The sequence below is a fragment of the Capsicum annuum genome, unplaced genomic scaffold, assembly GCF_002878395.1.
Source record: "Capsicum annuum cultivar UCD-10X-F1 unplaced genomic scaffold, UCD10Xv1.1 ctg82810, whole genome shotgun sequence".
NCBI classification, from domain to species: domain Eukaryota; kingdom Viridiplantae; phylum Streptophyta; class Magnoliopsida; order Solanales; family Solanaceae; genus Capsicum; species Capsicum annuum.
Genome location: NW_025893629.1, coordinates 524,435 through 536,702, shown reverse-complemented (window position 1 = coordinate 536,702; position 12,268 = coordinate 524,435).

Here is a 12,268-nt window from a genome sequence, read left to right as displayed (position 1 = left end):
CTATCCTTGCCATCGGAGTAGGACTATCGATATCAAATCCACACAAACTAGTGATCACTATATAAATCAGCCTCAAGATCACTCCTATGAGGGCACCTAGTTCTAGTGAAGTAAAGTCGCTTTATACCTCCCCCTCGGTGCTAAAGTTTCTGCCAGATTTAGCTCAAATCATTTCAAAGACAATCCACAACAAAATAATTTCAGTAATATATAAATATACATCGGTAGCCATCATGCTTCCTATCTATCAAAATCAACCATGTTGTGAATATCTTTCACACTCAAGTTCAAAAAAACTCCATTAAGACTAAAAGGTCAAATCATTCAAAATATCTCAAATATTCAACATCAACGTGCTTATAACACACACTTTCTCAAAAAAAATATGATTTCCAATGGAGATTCACGACCCAAATATTAAAATCATGATAAATATCATTCAAGATTCATGCTTTATATCTCCACACATGTGAATTCATCTTTAAAAATTATAAACATCAATATTTCATAATAATCATCATAAGATATGGGTTCATGCTTCAAATTCATAAAAATCAAACAAAAATTAGGCCTTTGTAAAGAAAATTACTTTTGGGCACAAGAACGAAAGATAATTCTTGTTGAAAAACCCCACATACCTTAATGATAAACGTTAGATCGATATTCATTTTTGAGATGTTAATCGTTCCTTTGAATGATGGTTCTTGGAGTTCTTGAACTTGGAACTTGAAATCTTGAATAAAATTGCAGAATTAATGGTGAACTTTGGAGGTTCTTGAAGTTGGATGTAGGAGCTTAGGGTTTTCCTTTTGAGAGAATTTGATGAAATATAATATATAAAGTTTCTAATAGGATTTAATATAGGGTTTGGACGGATTTTAGGTGAGGGGAATGACCAAAACGCCCCTAAGACCAAATAATTCTCTAATTTGTCGTTTGGTGAACTATTTTGATAGTTTGAAGTAGATCAATCATAACGTTTTACTACGGTATCCAAATTGGATGAAACTAATTTTATTAGAAAGAGGACTCTTATATCTTTCCTTTGATATGTAGTATCTCACCCAGATCATTGTGTATGAGTATTTATGATCGTTTGAAGTTGACCCAAAAATTTACTTTGATAGGCTGAAGTAGATCGACCAAAACTTTTTGCTCCGATAGAAAAATTGGATGAAATCAATTTCATTGGAAAGAGGACTCGCAGATTTTTCCGTTGATATATAGTAGATCACCCAGATCATTATGTACAAGGAGCTATGATTGTTTAAAGTTAGAACAAAAATATGCCAGATCTCAGTACTTTTCCCTGCACGTTTTACTATTCACTACTATTCATGGTTCGATCGGAATGTTGATAACTTGTCGCTCGGGTGTACGTTTTTAATGATCCACATATCGTTGGAAATATTATTCGATACTCTACGCAATGATGGGTAAAAATATAAGACATTCCTCACGGAAAATTTATAATTGATTCTAGAACATAGAACCCAAAACGTTTATGCTCAAAATTTCAACAAAAAATTTTCTGGGGAATTACATCATCCCCCCTGGAAACATTCATCCTCGAATGATGCTATACATGCCAAGATTAGATATGGAGTAGAGCATACATCTGAAACCATTCATTAGACTCATCACCACATCATTTCTCACTCCGAATGCAGCATAGAATACATAAATTCAAGAAACTACAGGTGAACACATAATAAATGACAGCTAAACTACTGCAACTTTTGTCAAAAGTGCATGATTTAGGAAAGAACGGTACCTTCGGCTTGATCGGAGTCCGTAAGAAATAGGTGTGGGTACTTGGATCGCATATCCGCCTCAGCTTCCCAAGTTGCACCCTCAATAGATTGGTTTCGCCACAACACCTTGACCAAGGGAACTTCTTTGTTCCTTAGTCTTCGGACACTAAAATCAAGAATCTCAACAGGAATCTCATCAAAAGAAATATTTTCTTTAATGTCAGTACTTACAGAGGAATCCACTACCACAACATCGCTAATATTCTTTCTAAGCATAGAGACACGGAATATTGGATGAACAGAGGACAACTTGGAAGGCAACTCGACCTCATAAGCTACATTACTAACACGACTAAGAATTTTATAAGGACCAACATAACAAGGACTAAGCTTCCCCTGCTTTCCGAATCTCTTCACCCCCCTCATCGGTGAAATTTTTAGATACACTAGGTCACTAACTTCAAACTCAAGGTCTCTCCTTGTAACATACGCATATAACTTCTGATGACTCTGCACAGTTTTCAACCATTCCCTCATCAACTTAACTTTTTCCATTGCCTCAAATACCAAATCAAGACCACTCACAGCCACTTCACCCACCTCGAACCAACCTATGGGTGATCTATACTTCCTCCCATATAAGGCTTCAAATGGAGCTATGCCAATACTAGAGTGGAAACTATTATTGAAAGATAACTCTACCAACGGTAAGTGATCATCCCAACTTCCCTTAAATTAAAGTGCACAAGCTCTAAACATATCCTCTAAGGTCTGGATGGTCCGCTCAGCCTGACCATCGCTCTGCGGATGAAAAGCGGAACTCAAAAGCACTTGGGTACCAAGACCCTTCTGAAAAGCTTTTCAAAATTGTGAAGTGGACTGAGTACCCTTATCCAAAATGATAGACAAAGGAACTCCATGCAGTCTGACTAGCTCTCGAATATACAATCTAGCGTAATCCTCAGCAGTATATGAAGTATGAACAGACAAGAAATTAGCAGACTTAGTAAACCTATCAACCACAACCCAAATGGAATGATGATGGCATCAAGAAGGAGGTAAACCAATCACGAAGTCCATATTTATCTCTTCCCACTTCCAGGTGGGAATACTAAACTCTTGTATCATACTATCAGGACTTTGGTGTTTAACCTTAACCTGTTGGCATATTGCACAATTAGCTACAAATGCTGCTGTATCTTTCTTCATGCCACTCCACCAATAGATTTCCCATAAGTCTCGGTACATCTTAGTGGCACCAGGATGAATAGAATATCGCGCCCCGTGTGCTTCAGCCATAATCTTCTATCTCAGATCATCAACATTCGGGACACATATTCTACCCTGCAATCTCAACACACCATCTCCCTCTTGGGAGAAAACCCCTACTTTTTGGGCCTTGACTGACTCCTTCAGTTTGACCAAACTAGCATCTAAGAATTGCTTTTCCTTTACTTTCGAAACCAAGGAGGATTCGGAACTACTCTGAACCCCTATACTACCTTCAGCAGAGTCAAAAAACCTAACCCCTAATCTAGCCAAACGATGTACATCACGAGCCAACTCTTTCTTACCTTCTACCACATGAGAAACACTACCCATGGACACTCTACTTAGGGCATCAGCCACAATATTATCCTTGCCCGAATGGTACAGCACACTCATATCATAGTCTTTTAACAATATTAACCATCGTCTCTGCCTAAGATTTAATTCTCTTTGGATAAACACATACTACAGACTCTTATGATCATTGAAAACATTAACATGGACACCATACAAATAGTATCTCTAGATTTTCAAAGCAAACACAATAGCAGCCAACTCAAGGTCATGGGTGGGGTAATTTTTCTCATGGGGTTTCAACTGTCTAGAAGCATAAGCTATCACCTTACCCTTCTGCATCAATACGCAACCCAACCCAACTCTCGAAGCATCACAGTACACCATAAAACCATCAACACCATCAGGCAAAGTCAAAAAAGGGGCTGAAGTGAGTCGAGTCTTCAACTCCTAAAAACTCTACTCACAAGATTCGGACCATAAGAACTTCACCTTTGTTTGGGTCAACTGAGTCATAAGAGTCGCTATAGAAGAGAAACCCTCAATAAAACGGCATTAATATACTGCTAAACCCAAGAAACTTTGGATATCAGTTGGAGAAATATGTCTAGGGTCATTTCTAACAGCTTCGGTCTTTTGGGGATCAACTTTAATACCCTTAGAAGAAATGATATGACCTACAAAAGCACTGACCTTAGCCAAACTCACACTTATTAAACTTGGCAAAAAACTTGTGATCTCTAAGGGTTTGCAAGAAAGTTCGAAGATGATCAGAATGTTCATCCTCACTAGGGGAGTACACCAGTACATCATCGATGAACACTATGACAAACATATCTAGATATGGTCTAAACACTCGATTCATGAGGTCCATGAAAGCTGCTGGGGGATTAGTTAACCCAAAAGACATAACAAGAAACTCAAAATGGCCATAATGAGTTTGAAAAGTGGTTTTCAGGATGTCACACTCCCTAACTTTGAGTTGATGATAGCGGAACGAAGGTCTATCTTTGAGAAATAATTTGCACCTTGCAATTGGTCAAACAAATCATCTATTCTTGGAAGGGGGTACTTATTTTTTATGGTGACTTTATTCAGTTGGCGTTAATCAATGCACATACCCAAAGAGCCATCTTTATTTCTCACAAACAACACAGGACCACCCCAAGGAGAAACACTGGGCCTTATGAAATCCTTATCTAGTAGATCTTTGAGTTTCTCTTTCAACTCCTTAAGTTCTGCAAGGGGCATATGGTAAGGAGGAATAGAAATGGACTGAGTAACGGGAAAAAGATCAATCCCGAACTCTATCTTTCTATCAGGAGGTATCCCTAGGAGATCATTTGGAAAGACATCAGAAAACTCTTTAACGGCGTTAACAGACTGGAGAATTAGAGTCTCAGACTTAGTGGCTTTGACTCTAACCTAATGGTAAATACACCTCTTTGAAATAAGCTTCCTAGCTTTGAGGTAAGAGATAAAATCACTCTTGGGTAACACAGAATTCCCAAACCACTCAAACACGGGTGCACCAGAAAACTAAAACTTGACCACTCGAGTCCAACAATCAATAGAGGCATTAGAAGAATACAGTTAGTCCATAACTAGAATCACATCAAAATCTACCATTTCTAACTTAATCAAATCAGCCAACAAGACTCAATGAAGAATGGGAACAGGACCTTTTTTATACACTTTCTGGGAAACAATTGAATCACCCACTAGGGTAGAAACTAGGATAGGCTCAGGAATAATCTCAGGACTCATTTCAAAATTCACATCAATCAAAGGTGCAACATATGAAAAATTAGATCCAGCATCCAACAAAGCATACACATCAAACTGAAATATACGAAGCATACCAGTAATAACATCGGGAGATTCCTCCTATTCCTGGTGGGATGGCAAAGCATAGAATCTATTCTGGTGCTTCCCACCAGCATTGCTAGAAGAGGCGCCTTGAGTTAGAGCTCAACGAGTCGCTGGAACTGGAGCACTAATAGTCTGAGTCTGGGTCTGAGGTCAATAGTCACGACGCCCTTGTCCATCCTGTGGTCAATCTCTAACTCTGTGACCCATTTTACCACATCGAAAAAAACCCCTCCTCTCACCCTAATACTCACCCAAATGAGCCCTACCACACTTAGGACACAAGGGACGATTTTTCTTACTACCAGCACTGTACTGGGACCTGGATAGATATAACCTGCTACCTTGCTCCTGCCTACCTCTAGGCACGGGAGCACTAGAAGATGACGGTGCTGCCATAGATGAACGATCTTGATACTGAAAGCAACACCCTCCCTGCGATCTAGTCTGACCCTATCTATGTTGTTCGGACCTAGCTCTTTTATTCCTTCTCATTCTATCTCTCTTCTTAATCTTATCTACCTCAATCTGTTAGTTATAAGTCATCAACCTAGAAAGATTCATCTCACTATTTAGCATAGAAGACCTACACTCCTTAACAACATAACTAGACACTCCATTCATAAACTTACTCATACTAGCCCGATTATCAAGCACTAAGTCAGGAGCATACTTGGCCAACTAATTGAACTTTAGACAGTACTCCCTAACAGTCATAGAACCCTGTTGCAGGTTCAGAAACTCTTCCAAGTTTTAGGGATAACTCCCTCATCTCTATATTTCCTCCAAGCCACAACCCAGTCATAAGGTAGGTCTTTCAACCTATACGCAGCAAACTCCACACTATATTCCTTAGGTACATGCATCACCTGAGTAATCTTCCGCACCTCTTCTAAAAACAATCGTGGATCCTCGTCAGACTTGGAACCATAGAATTCTGGCAAATTCATCCGCATGAAGTCATGGATCCTGACAGCAGCTGAATCACCTCCCTGCTGATGTGAAGCTAGGGCTGGGTTAGCCTGAACATTTGCAGTAACAGCTTAGGCCAGCACCTGAAAGGCTGCTTGAAATTTAGTATGAGCATGTTTCCATTCACTGGGTCAGTGGGTTGAGGTTTCTCACCATTATTATTTCTTCTCGGTTTATGTGGAGGCATAATTCGAAAAGAGGAGAGCACGAATCAATAGCAGAGAGAGACACTTTAAGCACGATAGACTTCTGAAAGAAAAAATCACAATTTTTCCTAGAAACTCTTGTAGCTTCTTGCTCATAGATGTGGTACTTAAGGCTACGAGTAGCCCCAATCTAACCCTTTGATCCATTTTCATTCAGTTCAACATAAATAAATGGAGTTTTCATAAATAACACTCAAATATCAACAGAGTAATCATCATCCAAGAGTAAAAGAATTTTAGAAAGATAACAAAATATGACTTATTAATTAACTCCCTACACCTATACTAGTCTGACAAGCCTCTAAGAGAATCAATAAAACCACCGAGCCATTAAGACTACCCCAACTGACTCATACTTAGTTATCAAATGTAAAAAATTTCGTGAAACCAACATCAGACATCACATCCTTGGAATATGAGGACTCACCACAATAGAGAATATAGAATAGCGTGCCTGAAGAATTACTGTCGAACCTGGAACTAAGCACCTAAACCTATATTCCAAGAAAATGCAACAAACATCCAAAGATGTAGGTTAGTACCATGAAAATGAACCGAGTATATGGGGGTCTATGAAGTTGTATAAACATCATCATCATAAATATTTATAAGAAATATGCAGGATGTATGAAAGACTCACATAGCCCGAAGAAAATCATCATAATCATGAGAGGATGAAATAAGTACAATAACACATATGAGTCATCATATAATTTGTCAATCACTTTCAGTTCATCAAGAATACCAATTCTCATAATGTAAATATCATTTAAATCTTGCAAAAGAATAACTTTCACAATTCCACTTTCAAATTACTCCACCATTCACCATAGACACAAGGAAACACATACACATTGGCAGATCCTACAACCGATATAAACCATGTTAGCTACATGGAGTCGAACGTACAACCCACATTGGGGAGAGCCGTCCTATCCTTGCCATTAGAGTAGGACTATAAATATCAAATCCACACAAACGAGTAATCACTATATAAATCAACCTCAGGCTCACTGCTATGGGGGCACGTAGTTCTAAGGAAGTAAGGTTGCTTTATACCTCCCACCCAGTTCTAAAGATTTCTTTCAGACTTAGCTCAGATTATTTCAAAGACAATCTACAACAAAACAATATCAGTAATATATAAATATACATCAGGAGCAATCATTCTTCCCATCTATCAAAATCAATCACATTGTGGATTTCTTTAACACTTGAGTTTAAAACAACTCTATTAAGACAAAAAGATCAAATCATTCAAAATATCTCAAATATTTAACATCAACATGCTTATAACACACACTTTCTCAGCAAAAACACAATTTTCAATGGGAATTCATGACCCAAATATTAAAATTATGATAAATATCATTCAAGATTCATGCTTTATATCTCCACACATGTAAATTCATCTTTTAAAATCATAAACATCAAGATTTCATAATAATCATCATAAGATATGGGTTCATGCTTCAAATTTGTAAAAATCAAATAAAAATCATGTCTTTGTAAAAAAAATTACTTTTGGGCACAAGAACGAAAGAGAGTTCTCATCGAAAAACCGCACATATCCTTAATGATGAACTTTAGATCGATACTCGGTTTTGAGATGTTAATCATGCCATTGAATGACGGTTCTCGGAGTTCTTGAACTAGGAACTTGGAATCTTGAATAAATTTGCAGAGTTAATGGTGAACTTTGGAGGTTCTTGAAGTTGGATGTAGGAGCTTAGGGTTTTCTTTTTTAGGGAATTGGATGAAATATAGCATATAGTGCTTCTAATAGGCTTTAATATAGGGTTTGGATGGATTTTAGGGAGGGGTATTGACCAAAACGCCCCTAAAAATTAAATAATTCTTGAATCTGTCCTTTGGTAAACTATTTTGATAGTCTGAAGTCGATCAACCATAACATTTTACTATCATATCCAAATTAGATGAAGCCAATTTTATTAGAAAGAGGACTCTCATATCTTTTCATTGATATATTGTATCTCACCCAGATCATTATGTATGAAAAGTTATGATTTTTTGAAGTTGACCTAAAAATTTGCTTTTGATAGGCTGAAGTAGATATACCATAACATTTTTCTCCGGTAGAAAACTTGGATGAAAGTTATTTCATTGGAAAGAAGACTCTTAGATCTTTTTATTGATATATAGTAGATCACCCAGATCATTACGTACAAGGAGTTATGATCATTTAAAGTTGAAGAAAAAATACGCCGCGCCTCAGTACTTTTTCTGCATGTTTTACTGTTCACTAGTATTAACGGTTCGATCGGAATATTCATAACTCGTTGCTCGGGTTTCCATTCTGGATGATCCACATATTGTTCAAAATCTTATTCAATACTCTACGCAATGGTGGGTCATAATATAAGACATTCCACATGAATAATTTATAATTCATTCGACAAGATAGAACCTAACATGATTACGCACGAAATTTCATTGAAAAATTTCTCGGGGTATTACACTCATGCTTTTGCATGACAAAAAATGCCTTCTCGTTGAGCTAACGCACACAGAAATAATAACAAACCACCTCAACTCACAGATCCCTTGAATGAGAATATGTCATATGCAGAGTTTTGGGCTGCATTTCAGGTGCTAGCCCAAGCTGTGATAGCTAATATTCATTATAACCTTCAGGCTGCAATCCTATTTAAGTAAGATAGGGACTTAGCTACATCCAAAATTCAAGATTTTTTTAGAATAAACCCATCGAAATTCATTGGGTCAAATATAGGGGAGAAACCATAGTTTTATCTAGATGAGGTAAAGAAGATTATCCAAATTATGCCTGCTTAGAAAGAGTGGAGTGTAGTGTTAGCATCCTATAGGCTGAAGGATGTTGCATATGATTGGGTATTAATGTGGAAGAAAAGTAAATGGGAGAATGCAACTCGCATATTATGGCATGTATTTCAGGATGCGTTTCTAGATAAGTTCTTCCATCGTAAGATAAAGGAATCAAAGATAGAAGAGTTTATGAACCTGAGGCATAGATCAATGATAGTGAAAAAGTATTGTCTCAAGTTCACTCAGCTGTCTAAGTATTCGCTGGGTCAAGAATGAGTATGTTTGTGATTTGTGTGTCTGAGTTATTTAGGAGTGTAGGAATGCTATTCCCATTAGAGACATGGATCTGGCTAGATTAATGATGCATACTTAGCATATTAAGGTAGAGAAGTTGAAGGAAAAAGAGAGAGAAAACAAGAATGCTAGAACACGGTAGTTTGAGTATGGCTAGGATAGATCTCAAGGATGAAGTCATTCGCAGTTTCAAAATCACTCACCTATGAATTTACCTTTTTCAGCTAGTGCTCCTACACCCAAAATAGGCAAGAACAGTGGGGTAAGTCTTCTATGTCCAGATATAAGAATAGTGTAATTGGTAGGCCAGTTATCTTCTATGTGCTAAGTGTAGTAAGACCCATATGGGTGAGTGTTTGTTGGGTCAGAAATGTTGTTATACTTGTGGCCAGCCGGGTCAGAAAATCGAAGAGTGTCCATATACTAGACAGGGAAATGGAGATCTTCATTCCTAGGCTCAGGCTACTAGTGCACCAACTCCTTTAAGTTGCCCAACTCCTCTTCAGGGCACATTATCCAGTACAGGTGGCGGTCAGCACCAGAATTGATTTTATTCTTTACCATCCTACCAGGAGGAGGAAGATTCACCATATGTTGGTAATAGTATGCTTTGTGTCTTTGAACTTGATATTGAGGTGTTGATAGACCCTGGGTTGAGTTTCTCTTTTCTGATCCCATTATTTGTAGTAATTTTTTAGATAAGTTTTGAAAAGATCCGTAAACCCTTCTTAGTTTCTACTCCAGAAGGTGAGTCATTTGTTGCTAAACAAATTTATAGAAAGGGTCCTATCATTGTCCTTAATATATTCATGTTAGCGAACCTAATAGAGTTAGATATAGTTGACTTTGATCTTAGTCTTCGCATGGATTAGCTTTATTCTTGTTATAAATCCATAGAATGGCGCACCTGAGTGGTAAAGTTTCAGTTCCCAGATGAGCCAGTCTTTGAGTGGTCAGGTAATTCAGTGTCTCCTAAAAGTCATTTCATATCTCATCTTAAAGCCAAAAAGTTAATTTTAAAAGGGTGTATCTATCATCTATTTCAAGTTAAAGACACTAAGTCTGAGACTGTAACAATTTAGTCCATTCAAGCTTTCAATGAGTTTCACAAAGTTTTTCTAGAAAATCTCCCAGGGATACCTCCTGATAGAGAGATAGAATTTGGTATTGACCTTTTTCCAGATACTCAGCCCATATCCATTTCTCCTTATCATATAGCTCCAGCTGAATTTAAAAAGTTAAAAGAAAAGCTTAAAAATCTTTTAGATTAAGGTTTAATAATGCCCAATCTTTCTTTATGGGGCACTCCCATCTTATTCGTGTGAAATAAAGACAGTTCTTTGTGAATGTGCATTGACTATCGTCAGCTGAATAAGGTCATAGTCAAGAACAAATACAATCTTCCTAGAATTAACAACCTGTTTGATCAACTCCAAGGTGAAAATTATTTCTAAGAGATAGACCTTAGATCAGTCTATCATTAGCTCAAATTAAAGGGAATGTGATATTCCAAAGACAGCTTTCAGATCTTGTTATGGTTATTTTGAGTTTCTAGTCGTGTTTTTTGGGATAACTAATTCCCAAGAATATTTCATAGACCTCATGAACCAAGTGTTCAAATAATATATAGACATGTTTGTTATAGTATTCATAGATAATATCCTTGTGTACCGTTGTAGCGAGGATAACCATGTAGATCATCTTAGAATTGTCCAAAAAACTCTTTGAGATCATTAATTGTTTGCCAAATTCAGCAAGTGTGAATTTTGGTTAAGATCAGTAGCCTTTCTAAGTCATATTATTTCAGCCAATGGCATTAGAGTAGATCCCCAAAATATAGAAGTCGTAAGAAATTAGCCTAGACCTATATCTCCGTCTGACATTAGGAGTTTCTTGGGTTTAGCTTGTCATTATAGATGATTTGTTAAAGGTTTCACATCCATAGAATCTCCTATATCTAGATTGACCTAAAAGAATGTTATCTTCCAGCGGTCAGATTTCTGCGACAAGAGTTTTTAGGAATTGAAGTCTCAAATCACTTCAACCCCAGTCCTAGTATTACCTGATGGTACAGATAGTTTTGTGGTGTATTTTGATACCTCCAGAATTAGTTTGGCTTGTGTTTTGATATAGAAGGCAAGGCCATATCCCATTCCTGTAGAAAACTTAAGCCTCATAAAAATAATTACCCATCCCATGATCTGGAGTTAGATGTGGTAATGTTTTCTTCGAAAATCTTGAGGCATTCTCTATATGGTGTGTATATGGATGTGTTTTCATAGATAATAAAAGATTGCAGATGTGTTTACTCAGAGAGAGATGAGTCTATAGCAGAAAAGGTGGTTAGAGTTGATGAAGGATTATTGTATATGATTGTTGTATCGTTCGGGTAAAGCTAATGTAGTGAAGATGCCCTTAGTAGACTTGCAATAGGCAGTGATGCGCATGTGGAGAGAGATAAGCGAGTGTTAGTTTCAGAAGTTCATCATCTGGCTAGATTAGGTATTAGTTTAGTTGATTTAGCTGAAGGGAATGTTTGAGTTCAGAGTAGTTCCGAATCTTCCATAGTTTCAGAAGTAATGAGAAGGAAGACAAGGATTCTAATTTTTTCAAACTGAAGAATTCAGTTAAAGACCAAATGGTAGAGGTTTTCTCCCAAGGGGTAGATGGCACATGGAGATACCAGAGTATGTTTTTTGTTCCATGTGTTGATGAATTGAGGCAGCAAATTATAGAAAAAGAAAATGGTGTATGTTATTCTATTATTCCAGGTGCTACAAAGAAGTATTATGATTTGGGAGAAAT